Source organism: Grammomys surdaster, unplaced genomic scaffold (assembly GCF_004785775.1).
Source record: "Grammomys surdaster isolate TR1022 unplaced genomic scaffold, NIH_TR_1.0 126187, whole genome shotgun sequence".
Taxonomy (NCBI): domain Eukaryota; kingdom Metazoa; phylum Chordata; class Mammalia; order Rodentia; family Muridae; genus Grammomys; species Grammomys surdaster.
Genome location: NW_021620993.1, coordinates 154,883 through 174,204, shown reverse-complemented (window position 1 = coordinate 174,204; position 19,322 = coordinate 154,883). Strand labels below are relative to the sequence as shown.

The 19,322-nt window shown below is 37.0% G+C and overlaps 1 long non-coding RNA gene across 1 annotated transcript in view; it reads right to left on the bottom strand.

Annotated features, from left to right (window-relative positions):
- Positions 1-19,035, bottom strand: part of LOC114613042 — a 22,177-nt gene extending 3,142 nt beyond the window's left edge. The window contains exons 1-2 of the long non-coding RNA XR_003710117.1: positions 18,800-19,035; positions 14,830-14,889 (exon numbers count right to left, since the gene is read on the bottom strand). This is a non-coding gene — a long non-coding RNA (uncharacterized LOC114613042). The remainder of the gene's footprint in view (positions 1-14,829; positions 14,890-18,799) is intronic.
- Between the last annotated feature and the right edge of the window lie 287 nt (positions 19,036-19,322).

Below are 19,322 nucleotides of genomic sequence, written 5' to 3'. Positions count from 1 at the left end.
TGTGTGTGTATTATATGTATTTATGTGTATTCATATACCTCTGTGTGTGTGTCTGTGTGTGTGTATGTGTGTATACACATTGCCCTTTAAAGAAACTGGAAAATGTGCATGTTGAAACATTATAAGGTCACTTATTATCATTTATAAAGTTGAGTCAGTAGGATTCAGTGGAAAACTATACACAGTTAGGGTTATAATTAGTTTAGTTGCTTTGCAGTTAGAAGAAAGAGGATGAAGAGATAGGAGACAAAGACTAATACCACAGGATATTTTCTTAATGCACAAATAACCAGAGGCCTGAGATCAAGAAAAATGTTATATGTAAAAATCAAATCCAGAATTCATGAGAGTTTTACTAAGAACAAAACAACCACTTTAAAAGCACTTTTGACTTCTCAAAGACAATTAAGCATCAAACATTGACATTACATTCCAAAGATTAAATTGATTTCCCTCAAAACTCCCACAGTAAGTGCATAGATCTTCTTACCTGCATGTAGGATTTGCAATTTCAAGTGTCTTAAATTGGTCAAGGCTTGTGTAGATAAGTAAGGATCTCATGCCTTCGGTTTCTCCAGAAACACTGATGTAACTGTGTGTGTGTGTGTGTGTGTGTGTTGTGCCACACCTGTTACATCCACCATCACTATTTTCTGTGCAGTGATCTCTCTTTAGTTATGGATGCCAGCTGGTAGATGAACATATCTCCCTTCTCTCACACATTCCCTTTTTTCAGATATAATGACACAAATATATCCCTTGTCTGCTTATTGACATTTTTTCAAAGCCACATGGAATAAGTACTGATGTGCCAACACCAATAATGTAACAATGAATTACGCTATAGTCTGTGAAGGAAGCTTGCTCTGTGACCCAAAGAACAGGAGTTTTAGACCCTTTCTTATCTAAAAGAATAATTTGTAAAGAAGATAAGTTTAAGTTTCTTTTACAATGACCATAACAAAGATATTTTAAAATAAATTTAAAAAAAGGTTACTGTTTTCCCACATCTGTGGACATGGACACAAACACACAAACACACATATGCACATACTATCATAAATACAAATACATATACATAGAAACACATGCATAGGTGCTCACACATATACACACACAAACACACAGACACAGATACACAGAGACACACACAGACACACAGACACACACACACACAGCTACCTTGATAATTAGTATTCCCCATGTAGCTTTCATAAGTCCAACCAAATGAGTAAACCACTACCTTTATCAGTTTTCAAAGGACTGCTTCTATTCTCTTCCTCAAGGGTGATAAGTTACAAAGACAACATACACTATTCAAAAATTGTTGCTCATGATTTTTTTCCAGAAGCAGTTTTATAATAACGTCAATTAAACTTTCAATGAACTTCAACTGAAAACCTTCCTGAAGGTCTTTTCTCAAAGAGGGTATCCAAAAGGAGCCTTACATCTCTCCTCTCTTGTCTTTTATAGTTTGTTTTGTCACCTGTTAGTGAGAGAGCCAATAAAGCAATTGGCAGTCCTTAGATGTAGAACCACCTTTGACCTGCGACAAATCACTTCATTTTTAATGCAACTATTTTTTTTTGTGATTATTTTTTTTCAGAAGGGGACCCCATAGTTTCAGGAACAAAAATCACATTAGATAACTCATTATAGATCCTATTCTTTGAGCATAATTTACACTGAGAGCTATGTTCCTAAAATTATTTTCTTCTAGAAGAAATAAAAATGCATTTGGCTGCAGGCTCCATTTTTCTGAGCAATAAATATAAAAAGATTAACTTCTCATCATTTTCCCAGAATGCAATGAATGCAGATACTCTGAGGAGTTGGACCTAGTAGATTCTTACTGAAATTAGGCAATACAGTGAAGAATTACACCAGCTACGTGGTGTTGACACAAAACAAAAGAAACATAATCCAAGGAAAAATATTACTTTTGATACCATCATTGGAGGAGTGTGTCAGTGTGCTGGGCCAAGTCCACAAAGAGATAAGACCCCCACCCCCACCAGAGGTGCTCTTCAAAGACACATCTGTCCAGGTCCAGTGTCTCCACTGACCTCATTTGTTAATTGAAGATTCTTTTTTCCTTTTGGAAATTTCCCTTCGTGATGTATGTGGTTCCACAGACACTCTAGGGTCTCCAGGCCTTTCTACTATAAAAATGTACTTTGTCAGGTTATTCAATTCGTGAATAATATGTATTTCCCTGAACTGAGCGTTCTGCTTCTATGACAGAACAATCCCATCTGTAGTGATAAGTGCTATGGGAGCAGAGCATTTTGTCTGACATAGTTAACTGTATGCATTAGTAAACCCTGAGACAAACAATGACTGCTTTCACAATTCAGTATTTTTTTTAAGAAGCATCTACAGAGAATTTTCTGTGTATATGCCAAAAAAATTTGGATCTTTTAATCAACTCATTAAAGAAAGATTTTATTCAGCTCAGAAAGAACAGTGATTGTTCCTAACAATCAGGGGGCTGCTGTTTACTGCCTATGGGCTTCCTTAGATTTGATATATAAAAACCTCATTTTAATTTTTATTCTAAATCTGCCATAGCCTAAGAATCTCATTTTGAGCCTGCACAATTCAGTGCAGAAAGGTTAGGGAAAGCACCCTGTTTACAAAGAGGCAGAATTAGCATCCCTTTCTGAGAGACCACACAGACACCATGGGCTTCACAGCTTTGATTGAGCATTCAGTACTGGCTATGAGGACCACAGAGTATACTGACAACCAAATTGCTTTCACCCATCTCAGGTCAGATCTTCCCACTGGTCTATCATGGTTATGTTGTACTCTATTCATCTCTTTGGCTCTTTACTCTATAATTACTAAGTCAGTTATAGTTGAGTTGGAAAGTTCTCCTAATACATGTACTCTCTGGTACAGGTAAGTCCCATCACCATCTCCATCCTCCAGGGACTAAGTCCAGAACCTTGATACTTTATTGTTACACTCTTAATTCTCAATCATGAGGTCTTATCATCATACTCCCGGCTCAATAGAGATGTCTTATTTTTTATGAACAAATGTTTCTGACATATTGTCATGTGGAACTTTGTCTATGCTAGGGTGGTAGTTGATTGACCATGACTGATGGGGCCCTTCTATCTTCTAATATACACTCTTTTAAGATGAGACCTGTCAACAAAATAGCTATGAAAAGTGTTTGACTATGCTTAATAGTTTCAGGCCTACCCAAGGAGGAAGCAATATTTGATGTTTCAACAAACGTAAGATAAGTTAAGCAGTGAATTGTAAATCTCTGCTGAAAGGTCCCGGCTTTGAAGCTGAGCATGATGGGAACTTAGTTACTTGGTCAACTTCACATGATCAGTGGGCTAGTTGTGGGTCCTTCCATGGTTCATCTGCTCAGTCAGTCCTCTGTGACTAAAGGGTAAAAATTTCAGGATCCCAGAGAATACAATTGGCCTTTACCCTTTATTTTCAAACTCCATTTTCAAACACATTTAAAAAATTTTTTTTTCTTTAATACAAGTGCATTGAGATCTGATGCTGTCAGGACTGTGCTAATCACAGGAAGAGGGATGAGGAGTGAAACCACAGACAGCACGAGAGCCTCATCTGTAGACAGAAGTTCCTGTAATTTTAAAGATCTTTGACAGCCTTTCTGATTCATTATTCATTATTCTGTGTTCATTATTTCTAAGGTGAAATGGATGAATTTTAAATTGGGTTCTCAAGTATGTGGCCCCTGAGAATAGGGTTTGATCACTGGATTGCTTGGGAAAGTCAGTGTATAACCCTAAGAAACTCTATCCCAACAGAAACCACACTGGGAGGAAGAAAACAAAACAGACATGTTAGTGCATGATCATGTTATGCTCTGATTGAGGTTATCTTTGATCTAGTAACTCTGAGATTCTGTAGAGCATCCCTAGGATAGCCTTCCCCAGGGTTCCTAGGCTGTCTGCCCATTACTTCCCATGTGTCCATGGTACCACAAACCACTTCTGACCTGTGGGAAAGTTGAGAAATTTCACAAAGAAATTCTAGAGAGCTGTGGGAGGATATGGCTAACAATGGATAGGGGTAGTCAAAGCAGCAGGAAAATTGGTTAAAAATTAAATCTCTACTGTATGGCTTCTCGTCTTTGAAAGATACAATAATGAAATATCTGAATCAGGCTGATACAAAGAGTTTTATTCGTATGCAGTTTTGGAGACAGATTATCTAAGGTAGGGCAGCCTCATTAATTTGAACTCAGACTTGTCCTTGGATTGCATTACATCATGGTCATGTCATTGTCAGAAATCTAAAGAGATACTTGAATTCTTTGATACTGCCAAAAGTCCCTCTCCAGATTGAATTAGGCATTTCTTACTTACCTCAGAGTTTCAAATTTTGATTATGTATGGAAGCAATTCTCCAATTCATGAGCTTGTAAGATGTAAACCACATCTATACAATAGTAAGACTCTGATGAAATTGAAGGAAATTTTGCAGAGGAAGTACCTGCGTAGACTCTAGGTTATATTGTGATTGTGTACCTAACCCTCTCTCTTGTTTAGACATCCTGTATATGAAGCAAGCCTCTAGAACCATTGTAGTCTGGCCATCAGTTTTCTCAGGTACAGATCCTGAAGTATTCTTTCCATTATGACATTCAGTCCAGAGCATACTCCTTCCTTCCCCTCATCATGAAACTTCACTTTATACTTTGTGAAACGGAAGTATACTTATCAGTAAAAGCAATAAGATAAATACATTAAATACATCTGTTTTGTTCATGTAATATGGGTGTCACTTGCTGACCCAAATCTTTCATCATAGCAGAAGAAAATGATCCTTTGTGCTTATGCCTTTATGAGATGGTAGGTGGGAATGATGTTGCATGTATTCTTGCATCACAGGAGAAAATAGAATTTAGGGTCTAAAGATGAAGAAGAGGAGATGGATCAGAGGAGACTGAATGCGATGTCAAAAAACAAGAGAAGGATTTCTAAATTGTCAGTGAAACAAATGAAATGAGACTGTGAAACAAAGGGAAGGGCTAAGGAGTTAAAAGATGTCTCAGGGGTTGAAGAGGTGGCTCACCAGTGAGTCACCAGTGACATGCACTTAATAATCTTTCAGAAGACCTGGATTTGACTCTCAGACTACCCATCGTGGTTGACAATCTATAACTCAAATTCTAAAGCATCCAAAGGCCTTGTCTCACCTCTGATGTCACAACATTTATATGAAACACACACTCAGGCATATATATATATATATATATATATATATATAAAGTAAGTACATGTATTTTCTTTTTTAAAAAGAAGCAACAGCTTGGAGTCAGCAAATCTCTGATAGATGTATGAGACTAGAGACAAAATTCAATGGCTTAAGGGTCAGATTCCCACTGATCTCTTCACACATTTATAGCCAGGATGTAGACTCGTATATCATGTGGTGCTCTGTGCCACAAAAGAGTTAACAGATGAATAATGCATGAATAAATCTCTGAGCATGTGCCCTGTTGAGGTGTTTTTGGAGGAAAACAACGCAAAAGGAGGCAGGAATGGAGATGCTGGCTGAGAAGTCGGCAAGGTATTCATCCTTTCGTATTTTTTTCTTTGCAAATCATTTCCACACATCAGAAAATCCATCTTCATCTTCTCATCATTTCCTAAACTATTCTGACAGTTCATCAGCTCCACTGCACACCTGACATGCTCGCTGTTGGAAGCGTCCGTCCTCTTAGATTATCAGAAACCTTCCAGGAAAAGTAATGTACCTGTGCCATGAAGTTCACAATATTCCCAAGTCTCCAGATTCACTTGAATACCACACACACACACACACACACACACGCACTTCTATACCCTATTATTTCTGTATTTAATGAACTTATAACCCATTTTTGTCCTGCTGTGCTCCTGTCATGTCCATAATCCTTTCATAGGATTAATCTTGTTTGACAGGTACTCCTGTGACATTATACATAGGCCTCCATCACTATCCCTCCCTATTTTACTGTGACTTTCTTTCCTTTGAATTTTGAGTCAGTGCAGCAAAAATGATACATAGACGTGTATTTCCTATAGATATAAACATATCCTATACAGCAACATTCATCTTTATTTATTTTTAAATAGATTTTAATGCTAAAAATTTTAAAAATAAATAAAATTACCACAGACCAAAACCAGCTAGTTTAAAAGTCCTTACAAATTAATGAACTTATAGACAGTTCCAATTAGAATTTAAAAACCGAAGCTATGAAGCTTCATATTAAATTTTATATGTGATGAATTTAGCAGCTATCAAAACAGAAATATCCATTAGAGAGCTAGAAGTAGAAAACTGATCCAAAGCTTCATCCCAGTGACAAGTGAATCCAAATAGTCCAAAACAACCTGGAAATACACAGTCAGCAGCTCCAACTAGCCGACTCACAGTGCAGCTATAGTAACATTAGGAGCATTAAACACATATTGCCCAGAGAATAAAGGCAATCCAAAAATAATGTGATTGTTTTCTCATTATATAATATTCTGAAAAGATCAAACTATAAATGTAGTAAAACATTTAGCAGTTAGGCGCTCCACGAGAAGCAGTTTGAATAGGTGAAGTACAGGAAAGAAAGTCCAGTGACGTTATTTTGGGTGATGCTGTGGCCATGCATACGTGCCACCATGTGTCTGTCAAAGTCCAGAGGAAGTGCAATAGCAAAAGTGATGAGTTAGAAACTTTGAGTAACAATGATATATTAATATGAGCCAATTAGTTGTTATAAATATGGTACATCAACATGAATGACAAATCATAACTCACTGACAAAGCTGTGGAAGGTAAGGACATTTGTGAAAATGCTGAACCTTTATCCAAAAGTTCTGTAAAGCTAAATGTTCTCTTTAAAAGAAAAGTTTATTTAAGAACTTCTAAGAAAGAAGTTGAATAACTGTTTGTAATATGACATTGATATGCTGTATTTCTATGCGTTGTTTGTTGGAGAATTCATCACTTTTATGTCCTTAAGGTTTAATGTGTGTGTGTGTGCGTGTGTGTGTGTAGTAGTCAAGTAAGAAAGATTAAATAAACATAAAATTCACATGAGATGTGAATGTCCACATATAAATATAATGCAATTTGGTGAATATTAAAGAAATAAATTGTTGTATTCCTGACATATAATTTGGTGTCATCTTACTGTACTGGTTATAGCATAAGTGTTCTGATATTGAAGGCCATGCTCTCAGGCTCCTTCCCACAGAACCTTCATTTCTGCCTGAAGTCTCTGCCAGTCCATAAGTTTAGTTCCTTAATCAATTGATCTGTTAAGGTGTTTCTTCCCAAGTCTGTTTCAGTGTTCACTGTCTCTCTTTCCTCTCTATGCAGTTGAGTTTAGGATCAACTGGGTAAAAGGACACTGTTGGATACATAGAAATTTTCTTGACTGTCAGAATGGCTGCAGGAAGTGAGACCATGGATGAATGTAGCTGATCAGAAATATTCCATTTTGACACACACTTTTGGTAGTTCACACATGTTCTCCTCTAAAAATCAGGACCCTGATCTGCCAAATAAATGAAAAACAAGGACTCATGTTTCTGTTTCCTGTGGTATGGACAATTCTTGATTGTTTATCTTCCTATTGTACTTTTATCTGTATGCCATAGCAATAAATCTTATACATAGGCTTGCTAAGCCAGTTAAGTAGATATATTTTTAGCTTATGCTTTTGTTTGAACTGCTACTTCTGACCAAACATGCCTGCATTGAAGCAATTCTATTTATAAATAATGTGATTTTTTTTAAACCCTCTATTTTTAGCTTGAGCAAAATCACCATTTCTTTCCCTCTGAAAGAGCAGTCATGCACCAGAGACTTTCTTTTTATTATTAAAAAGCAGAATATAAAATCATTTTCCAAATAATAAAACCCTGTGCTTTTACTTTGTTTTTTAAGATGTTCAAAGAAACTTAGCTGATGAGGGTTTCTAATCTGATGGTAAAACTTACAGGAACTGAGGACATTATCTGTTCTCTCTCATTTTCTAAATGTTTTAGCTATTGAGGACCAAAGAGTTCTCATCTCGTGTGCAAGAACAAGTCACAAGAAGTATGCACAAACATTCATGAAATGACAGTACTGATACGTAACGACTTGAAAGCACAAATGCCACTGTTTTTTCGATTCTCATCAAGACTTGGAAATGATGATCTCTGAAGGTGTTTCATCTTCTTAATAGAAAGCTTTAAGGTAGATCAAGATGAAATACATATGTGTATGCTGCTATAAATTGTTCTTTCTATGTATCCAGAGAAGGGATAATATAACAGTTCTGGACACTTGAGGGATTTTATTTCCTTTGGAATCTATCTTTTGTCCCTGTGTAGAAAAGTAGGATTCATGTTTCTGTGTATACAAGAAACCAATATAGGATGCATATTTTTTGTTCCCATAATTAACTCCTTCTATATCTTCAACGACATACAGACTTTATATTTGAATCTACTGGTCCTAAATAAGGAATTTCTATAATGTTCCAGAACTAGTTGAGCACTATCACATATATCTTTCTCATTTTGATAACCCTGCAGAAATTTGAGATTTGAAAATAAAAAGTGAAATTCTTGATTATCAGACATTCAGCTGTCTGTATTTTCTAATACCAATATGCAGAACTGAAGGATAACATTGACAAAAAAACAGTAATAGCAAAAGTGCAAGCACGAAGATCAGTGATAAGTAAATGAGACCTCATGAAACTGAAAAGCTGCCTCCCTGAGAAGGGAACATAGAATAGGTATTGTGGATAGATTAGGCATAGGAAGGGACAGGAGTAGGGAAAATTCGTGGAGGAAAAGAGATATAGGTAGAGAGCGGTGGCAGAGATAGCTGGAATTGGGAGACATGAAAGGATTGTTGGATATCTATTGCAGTGAAATCTATAAAGGTGACCATGGTGAGGACTCCACATAATGGAGGATACAGAGTCTGAACTGGACATCTTTTGTAGCCAGGTGAGGCTTCCAGTGACTGGGTTGCATTTGGTTAAATTGTAGGATAGGTGGTCTTGTGGAGATCCCTAAAAAACAGGCTAACACTAGGACAAAACGTTGCTCTTTGAAAGCTGATGGTGGGGCTTCATTACTAAGAACATCATTCACACAGCTCACTGAATGTAGACTGTGGAGAGGACAAGTTGCTGCCTGCATGGAGCCTTCAGACTTATATTCTAGTCTCTTTGGCTTGGGAAGGTACTCTGCAGAATATGAAAAGAGGTATTTGGACAACAACCCAGTCAAAAAACTCTTATCCTACAATCTGATCTTCCCACAGGATGTGCTGGGGAAATAGTGGGACAGAACTTGTGGGAGTGGCCGACCAATATTTGGGCTAACTTGAAGCCCATCCCACAAGAGTGAGCCCATGCCCTATACTTCCTGAAAGGCCACCAACCAGAGATTGGATAGCCCAGAAACCTAGGATTTAGAGAAGTACAACTGGTGCTGCCCTCCTGTACAACAAATAAATGAAATTATTCCAAAATATTATTCTGCTATACTTAACATGTAATGGTGTCTTGTCCAGTTGTCAGTAGAAAGGCTTCTTCTGGCAAAAGATGGTAGTCGGTACAAAGACTCACATCAGACAGTATGGAGAAAGAGAGTTTAAATTAGTAGTCTCCATCGAGTCCCTCCCCTATGACATTGGAGAACCCAAAGAAGATATGGGCAGAGAAGACTGTAGGAGACAGAGGATGGAGGACATCAGGTGAACATGACTCACATCAACTAAGTAGAGGCCATTTGGGCTCACAGAGTTTGAAGCAGCAATTATTAGGACTGAATGTGTCTGCACTAGGTTCTCTATATAATTTTTTGGAGGGTGGGGAGGAAGAGATTCTTTAATGATATAAAAATGGTCTAGAATCACATAGATATTCTCAGTTTAAAAAGAAAGAATACCTAGTCTAAAAAATAAAGATGAAAATAAAAATAAAAATAAAGAATAAACTTAAAAAATTTAAATGTTACCAAGAACACAATGATCACCAGCCACCCACTGAAAATAAGTAATTATTAGTCATCAATTGTATCTTAAATTGTGTTGTATTAGTGGCTAGAACTGAGATACTGCAGTTTCGTAAAGGATCCTTATGCAACAACTGGATTATATTTAGCCTCAAATGTGATTGATGTTCCCTTTGACAGTGAGCTTTTAAAAGATGTATACATTTTCTTATGGTTGTGCCTGAAGTTCTGGGAACACATGACAAATACGGTAATCAAGCAGAGCCACAAAAAGCCAGCTCAGGAAGAAGGAGGAAGTCATTATGTTCCTCCATTCTGGCCTTGCCATGCCTGAGAATAAATAGCAACTTCCTAAAGAGGTTTCTGAAAAGAACAGGAGGAAAGGCTATGAGTCAGGTGTTATGAAACCCAAGACCTTCCTGACTAGATAGGAGTTCATACAAGGTCAATGAAAAAGCCTAGAGGTTACCATAACATGTTTTAGAAGAAAATTCTAGTGATTGTCAATAAGCATGAATTGGTCCTAATTCGCTATTCCTCTAATATCATGAAAAATGGGAAGATCAGGTAAAATGTAACTTCTGTAAAAGCTTTTCATGTTCTCCTGTGACATCTTTGCCTATCTTTATATGTAATTCCTGTTATTGTCCATCACCCTTTGGCAATCAACTATCTGTTTTGCTTGTATTCATTTAGATGTTATCAGAGAAACAGAACTTCCTACATTGAGGCAAATCAAATACAGGAACTGTGATTGAGTAAATCATGTCTAACTGAGCAGAACGAAAAGTATAGGACAGTAGGGATAAACTGAGGTATTAGAAAATAAACAAAAACCTAGAATCCATCAGCAAAAAAAGGGGTCACATCTACGCTAGTTCCAAAGTCCATAATGTGTGTGGACTGCAGAAGAATCTAATTATATTACATCACAAAAGTGTCCATCTGGTTCAAGATAATATGAAAGAGAAAGTTGGAGGGACTTCATACCTATCTTCTGCCTCATAATGGCAATGAGGTGAGTGTATTTACAAGAACATGCAAACTTTGTAGAAGCTTTGTCTTACAAAATGACATTTTGAAGTAATAGAGTTAAATCATAATCATCTGTGGATTTTTTAAACCCTAATCTAGATTCATATAAGTAATAAGATATTGTAGAACTATGGATTCATTAACTCAATGTGGCTAAAGTCTACTTTAGATTGTGGTCTTCTCAGAGAGCTTTGAGAGGATTAACTGAATTTTTTTACCTATGGTTTTCAGACATTGGCTTGTTATGCAGTTTAAGACAGGCCCAATTGCATTCATCCTCATTCAGATTAAAATAAGCCAGAAGCCAAAGATTTTTACTTTAGGAACTACAGGCAAGAAGTTGTCTAAAACTGAACATCAGGAATTTGTCCATTATCGCTGCACTATAAAATGTGTAAAAGATCTTGGGAATCAGTGATTTTGCATTAGGAAGGATACATAACATTTGATGTTGGCGGTCAGAGTGGAGGTTTACAGAGAAGGCATCCTTTTATATTCCTCCCGTTAAGAGTTGGGTTCTCTATCTCTGTGATCACTTTTTTCTCAGATTACAGGTAGAAAAAAGACCACTTTTGATTTTTTGCCTCCACTAGAAGTTGACAGTTCTTCTCCTAGCTTGTGAAATGGCTGTTCTTGATTTCTGAAAATACAATGCGAAAACGCACAGGCTAGATAAATTCTAAGCAAGTATATGTCTATTCTTTCTTTGCTCTTGATTATAAATGTGATACCAGCTGCTTGACTTTCTGCTCTGAAATCTTCAGTGGTTGATTGTAACCTACAATTGTAAACCAAAGTTCTTTTGTTTATCCAACATCATAAATGAAGTCAGAAAGCAGCTATAGACTGTAGGTAACTGAAGGAAAGGGTTAAGTGTGCTAGTGTTTTATTAGTTACAACTGACCCTTTGGCTCCAACTGACCAGAAACCATAGATTCTTAGTACAAGATATCGCACAAATGAGTTTTGCAGAGTCCTTGATTTCCTCTGAAACTTCTTAAGCCAGGTCTTTGCTTTCTGCATCTTTTTCAGCATTTCTATCTTATAAATTTCCATAGCATCTCAGTAATCTCTAAGCACAAAATAATGTTTTGTATTCCAAATCTCAAAAATATTTCCATAGTTCTTCCAAAAAATATAAAAAAAAACATAATAAAACTAAACTAAACAAAAACACCAACATGTTACTTTTTTTCCTGTTGCTATCATGAAACAACCAACAAAAGCCAACTTAAGGAAGAAAGGGCTTCATTTTGTATGTTAAGTCCATCATGTAGGGGAGTCATGGCAGAAGCTCAGGGAAAGAACCTGGAAGTTAAAAAATGAAGTTAAGACCATGCTGCTTACAGATTAGGTCTTTATGACTTGCTCATCTGGCTTTCTTGTATAACCTATGACCACCTGTCCAGGGGTGGCTTCAACCACAATGTGATGGACACTTTCACATCAAATATTAACTAAGAAAATGTCACACAAACAGGCCCATGGTGTACTCTTTTGGAGTCAATGCCTCCATCTTTCTAAGTGACACTAGTCATGCCAAGGTGACAATAGCTAAAAAGCAAAATTGGTTAAATTTCCCCTTATAAAGCAGGTGACTGATAAGAGCAAGATTGAAGTTTCCTGACACTTTAGTATTTTAGACTTCATCCTATGTTTGCTTAGCCATACAACCTGAGGATCACACATATGATAGCCCTGAAATTCATTATCAATAGCAGAAAAATGAGACTGAGAATAGCTAACTTTCTGCTATAACAAGATTGCAGATACAGAAAAAAAATCCAACCAAACAAACATTCCTAGAACTGTCTATTATGTTTTTGAGAGATATTAATTCAGCTGTCACTTTTACATGTTTTTCCAACTCTCCTGATTGCTGTGTCTGCTATCTGCTGTATGTTTACTATGAAAGGGAAACTTGCCATTCTTCTGTTGTAAGCTGACTTGTAAGAAGACTTAGGAGACTTTCTCAGAATATTTTAACCTTGGTGTCATAAGCTGTCATCCTCATCCTGTAGCTCATGAGATGCCACCTCATCTCAGTCCTTTCCTAAGTTTCCTGGCACTACCTACTTTGCTTCATGTCTTTATCTATCAAAAAATTATCAAAATTATCTTGTTTTTTATATCTTTCCTTAATAACTATATTTCAACATTTTAACAATACCAATCTACTTCCTGACTTGTTTAGTTATGTATTCCTGGCTTGTATTCCAGCCATCTACTAAAGTTTGACAGTTTTAGCAAACTAATAACGTGTATAATTTTGCCTCATCATCAGTGGGGGCCCAGAGGATTTTCTAGGTATCTAGCCTTTCTCTTTGAGGTTTGTATCTGGACCAGAAACTTTACTTTCATATAACTTAGCAAAACATACATTTTTTCTATGATATAAGACTTTGTGAAGATGTTGGTGGTGAATTGAGAATATCTGTAGCAATGAATGAGAACCATACTGTATGCATTTTGCTAGAGCATAATTGCCTCCAGAGGCCTTATTGTACTGCTTATACATAGTACCTATTCCAGATTATCTGGTAACACAGCTCACTGTAACTACCGTGTGCTTTGTCAGCAGTGCATTTGCAGAGCATCCTCCAGTACAGTCTTTCTGAATGCCTTATGTCCATGACTGCCAATTCTCTGTGTACGTTTCTCTTCCTTTCTGTGTGTGCTTTGACTGAATTTGGGAATGAAAGCTTAGTTATTGGACATGCCCTTGTCAAATCGAGTTTAACTTGGAAACCGATTGCCTTTTAGAAAGACACATAGTATTGCACTGTGTTTCTCTTTTACTCTCCCTAAAGCAGATGAGGAGTTTTCTTCAAATCTATTTCAGCTCCAGCCATGTGTAGGCAGAGAAGCCATAGCATTCATTACATGGGTGCTGAGCCTAATGCAGGTCAACTGAAGGACAGAAAAGAAAAGCTACAAGAGGGAGCTACAGGGTCACCTTTAAGGAATTTTGTTTTTTAATTCCTAAATGCTGAATAGGTGGAGCCTGAATAGGAGCTAGAGAACCACCTGCCCAGCCCCGATCTTTTTCTATCTTTGAATAAGGAAGGTGCTGCTCAAAAGCAAATGTAGTTCAATAATGGGTCTATCATGTATTGCACATGAGCAAGTTACATAGAGTCAGAAAATGTAAAAAGAAAATAAAATATGATCCCTATATGCTCATAACATTTTTATGTTCTTTCTGTAGCAGCCTGAATCTGTAAGCACTCACTCCATGAAGGTGGGGTAAGAGATGGAGTGTGAACACTTGTTTGGGCTGGCTTACCAGGTGATTTGAAAGGCTCCTTAAGGATTTTGAATGTTGTCTTGAAGGGAACTGGTAGACACTGACAGGTTTTAGGCAGCAAATTACTTTGTCAAATTTACAATTTAAAAGCTACCTCTGGCTACAGTGTGGGGGATAAATTGGAGTAGGCTGAGACTAAAAGCAAGAAAAAGATTAGGAAGGCTGCTGCTACTGTCTATAAAAAACAGAAAAAGAATTCTGTGAAACAGGCTAGGGCTAGGGAGGAAGTGATAAGTCTGGGCTAGGAAAATATCTCAGTGGTGGCCTCTGAGCAAGACCTGGTGGCATCCCTTGCTTGATTAATATGCTTTCACTTCAATACCTACCAAACAGAGCAGTAACACACTGAAGTGGCAAGATATTGTAGGTTTATATTTTTGAAAACCTATTTTAATAGGGTGTTTAAACAATTCAATCTCCCTTTTAACCCACTGACCAAAGGTAAGGGAGGAAGATGGCTAATGGAACAAGAAGGACACTGACCTCTTTGGAAGTAGTACTGTGTGGGGGATTCCAAACTTTGTTGCAAGCAGTCCAGTCCACCTGCAAAATACCAAACACGAATCAGCAGCAGCACAATCCAGAAGAAATCATGAGACTCTGCCAATAGGCATGAGTCTGTTGAAGCAGCAATAAACAGCAGGAATAGCACCAGAAGTTCTTTGTTGTATTTCTCTCTATGAAGTTATGACAAGCAAAGAATAGAAAAAGAAAGAAAGAAAGAAAGAAAGAAAGAAAGAAAGAAAGAAAGAAAGAAAGAAAGATGAACCAATGCCAGCACATCATCCACTGTCTCCTAGGTTATGCTTCTACTTTTTTCCAAACATCACATGTCCTCTCATGTGTCTGCTGCAGCAAAACATTGCATGCTCTTTGGCCAGAGAACTTCTGGTAAAAATACCATGTGTCTGTTCTCAGTAATATATCCTATCATGTGTCTGATTTAGCAAAACATCCTCCCACAAAACAGCTTCCAGAAAAGTTTATCATGACACATCCATGTCTCCAATAAAACCAGAAATTCCCACTTGAAGAGGTAGAAGCAAAGCCAATGTGATTATAGTCTAAGGAATGTGATTATATAATGAATGAAAAACCCTGTGAGTCTCAGATGAGGGTTCCTGTCAGATATTTGGTAGATATTTTCCTTTGCATAGTACTGCACTTCTAGAAGAGATGTTCATTCATTGGGCAAATTCACACTTATTATAAGGTAATTTTGGAACTGTCTAGAAGGCCTTTTAGAGCCCATAGAATCAATTCCTTGAATGGCCTGTTTTCTTCAAGGACACCGAATCCTCTCTCCTGGAGGAGTCACTCAAGTGATGGACATAATAAGGAAAGACAGGAAGCTGAGGCAAATATCTCAGAACAATGGAAACAGAGAAGGAAGGATTATGTTCTAGATTCAGCTTCAATGAAGAGTTGGACTAATAGATCTGATGATAGGAATCACTGAGGCCAATGGAGTCATAACCAGTAAGCTCACACCACGGACAGATTCCTCAATACCAATCAAGGTGCTTTGAATTTCTTGACACAAGGCCTTGGATAATATATTTATTTGGTTTGCATTAACCCACTAACCTTGCTGGTGTATAATGACACAGTAATGACAACCTTAGTAACAATGATAATGTAAGAAGGAAAGAGATGGAATACAAAAAAGAAAGCCTGCTACAGGTCACACTCCCACCTCATTTCTCCTTGTCTCTGAGAAAGTCCTTGGCTGTATCTGACAAGTGAGGCAGGGATGTATTACGGCCTCAGTTGAGTCTGCTTTTTACATTAGCTAGTCTTTTTCCTTTTTGTCTCAAGTTTACTTGAATCAAGTTAATGATGTATTTAATGATAACAATTTGTGAATATGTAAGGACTATGAATACCATGAAATATACTAATATTCACCTTTAATTTTATACCTTCTCAAAGGGGTTGGAGGGTGAATTGTCTTGATGCAATTATAACCCCAAGTGTTGACAACAGAACCTACTCTTTTAATGCTACCAGCTTTCAGAGCTGATTACCATGAAATATGATTTAGAGCCCATAATCACATTTCCATTTTTGGAAACAAGAACACTTAGACTCAGGGAGATAATTTAATAAGTAGTTAATAATGAGAACTAAGACAATGACTAGAGTTTTATAGAAATAACTGTTATTTCCTAGCTAACACTTTCATTTAGAATTTGCTTCTCAGTTGTGTAAGTTTCATACCCTTCACAAAAGCGTTACATTTAGATGACAGTTAGTAGAGGTATGTGTTTCAGGGAACACCAGTCCACAAAACTCAAATGTACTACGTATTCTATCTGTCTGTCTGTCTATCATCTATCTATCTATCTATCTATCTATCTATCTATCTATCTATCTATCTATCTTCTATCTATCTATCATCTATCTATTTACTATCTATCCATCAATCTATCCCTGTATATCTTTTATCTATCCTTCTATGAATGAATCGGGAAAGTCATTTGCCATCTGTTAATCTATCACCTATTTATCCATTTATCCATTCATCTATCATATCTCTATCAATCATATATATCATCTATCTATCTATCTATCTATCTATCCATCTGTCATCACCTATTTATCATCTTTTTATGTGTTTGGCGGCATTCATTCAAAAGTCTAACCCTTATTTTTAAAATCAATAGCATAAAATTAAAGAGACCACTTACCTAAGAAGATGATTGGCTTGAGCTGGTCCTGCCTCTCATTCAATTATATAATATTCATTGTAAAATATATCTGCTTTTGCTTTTTTACTATGTATGACAAAATCATTCTTCCAGGCTTACCTTATATACTGAAGTAATATTTAAATATGTGTCAAGTTCAAGACTGTTTTGCTAATGTAAAAAGAAAGGTCTTTCAATGTATAAGCAGAAAATTCAGTCTCTATTGTGGCTGGTCTGGTCCATACATTTTTTCATTTATTATAGACACCTGTTCCCCATCTTCTTTTTTTCATTATACTTTGTGACTTTGTGACAGCATCAGAAATAAACAACTTAAAACCTGTCCCACTGACAGTAGAGAAAAAAGTTGTATTCCTTCCTGGAAGGTGTGCCTGACTCAGCACCATGCTATTATATATTTATATCCATTTATCAAGTTACTTGCTTTTTATATATCTAACGGAAATTTACTTTTACAAAGGACTGAAATAGCACTTCTAGCAAAAGAAATGGTCTTCTACAGGAAATTCATATGTTAACGTCTGATTTTAAAATGGGTTAATAGGCATACCTTGTTGTGAAAAAATCACAAGTCTTTGTGAAGTGCTCTATCCAGAGAATTTTCAGGATAAACAGAATTGCCTGTACAATATTAACCATGGGAAAACATAAAACCTTCTGCCTCTGTTTAAAAAGAAGCCTTTCCTGGTTTAGATAGATAGATAGATAGATAGATAGATAGATAGATAGATAGATGATAGGTAAATTAGTACATGTAGGCTTTCTGAATTTTTAGGTTTCCCTGGAAAATATACTTCTACAAAAGAACCTTCACAGGCTTTCGTGGTTTTAGATGCTGTAACCTATGCTCGGAAGTTCCAACCCTTTCTCCAGGACAGAAGGATGAGTGTTATAAGATATAATAAATATTGGTAAGCATTATTAAGTGCTATTATTATAAGTATTACAGTTGAGCTTTACTTAAGAATTTTTTTGTTAATAACCCCTTTTAATTATGACTGTAAATGATTGATTAAACCAGTAAAGAGCAAGGATTTAGCAGAATATACTCTTATGTCTATTTGCCACGAGCACAGATCTGTCACCGTTTATGTCCTTTGGCAGATACTGCTCCACTACTATCATAGAAGTCCTTGTGCTATGGACACTTTAATTATGTTGTAATTAACAACAGCTGTAAAGAATCAATGCAACTACTGCTAAAGACATGTTCTGGTCATAAATACTCCAGACATTGGCAGCCTAGAAAGGCTGTGGGACAGTGGACTGTGCCAGAGGACTTGGTAAGGTTGATTTGGTTATAAACCCTCGACCTCATACCAGATGACCATAGGAACATCACCTGCTTCCAAGCAGGCTCCTATCACATAATTACACTCCCTACATAGGAATGTGACCTATGGCCATATAGGCCAGAACAGAGTTCTCCATGCTATGAAGGTATCTAGATGGGCTCTGAGGGTTTAGCCAATAAGCCTCCTTTCTCAGAAATTCATTTCTACAAAAGGTATTTAATCTCTGATCCACACTGGAAAGGTGGTATATACCCGTTTTCCATTATAAAAAATTCAATAAATATCAATGAATAGTATAGATGAGCATGAATTGTCTCTTTCATCAAGAACCACTGTGGGGAGCATGGAAGAAGCTTTTGTCTACTGAGCTGTTCTAAGTCTCCTGGAGAAGGCTTCTCAGTGGTTCCAGACTCACTACCACTGAGCTAAGCCAGAGTTCCCCATTACCTGGCTCCAGGCTCCTTGTCTTTAACCTGTGGGTCTCCTCCTTTCCCAAATTCATGTGGTTTCCAGTGGAGACTAGAAGCACAGGAGGTTGGGAACTTCAGCTTCTTCCTCAGCCTGTGCCATTTCTTACTTGGGCTGAGGCCATCACTCAAGGCTGCATTCACCTACACTGTAAGTGGTGCATCAGTGCTTCCCATGAGCCCATCACCCAGCAGCAGGCATAGAGTAAATGCAGTCTATTACCTCCCCCTTTTCTGCCTGGTAACTGTTCCTAAACGCCAGCTGAACACGGAACTACAAAAGGCAACATTCTAAGGAAGACCAGCCTGGATGAACACTAGTGGTCCCTATACTTATGTACACTCAAACAAAAGAGGGAACACATATCCTGATGTCTCAGCAGAAGCCCTGAGTTTAATATTGACCATGACCTTTCATTTGTATGAATATTGTGTAACTACTGGTCCACATGGTCATAATCTTTCATTAAAGTGTATGTTGTGTAATTACTGGTGCACAAACC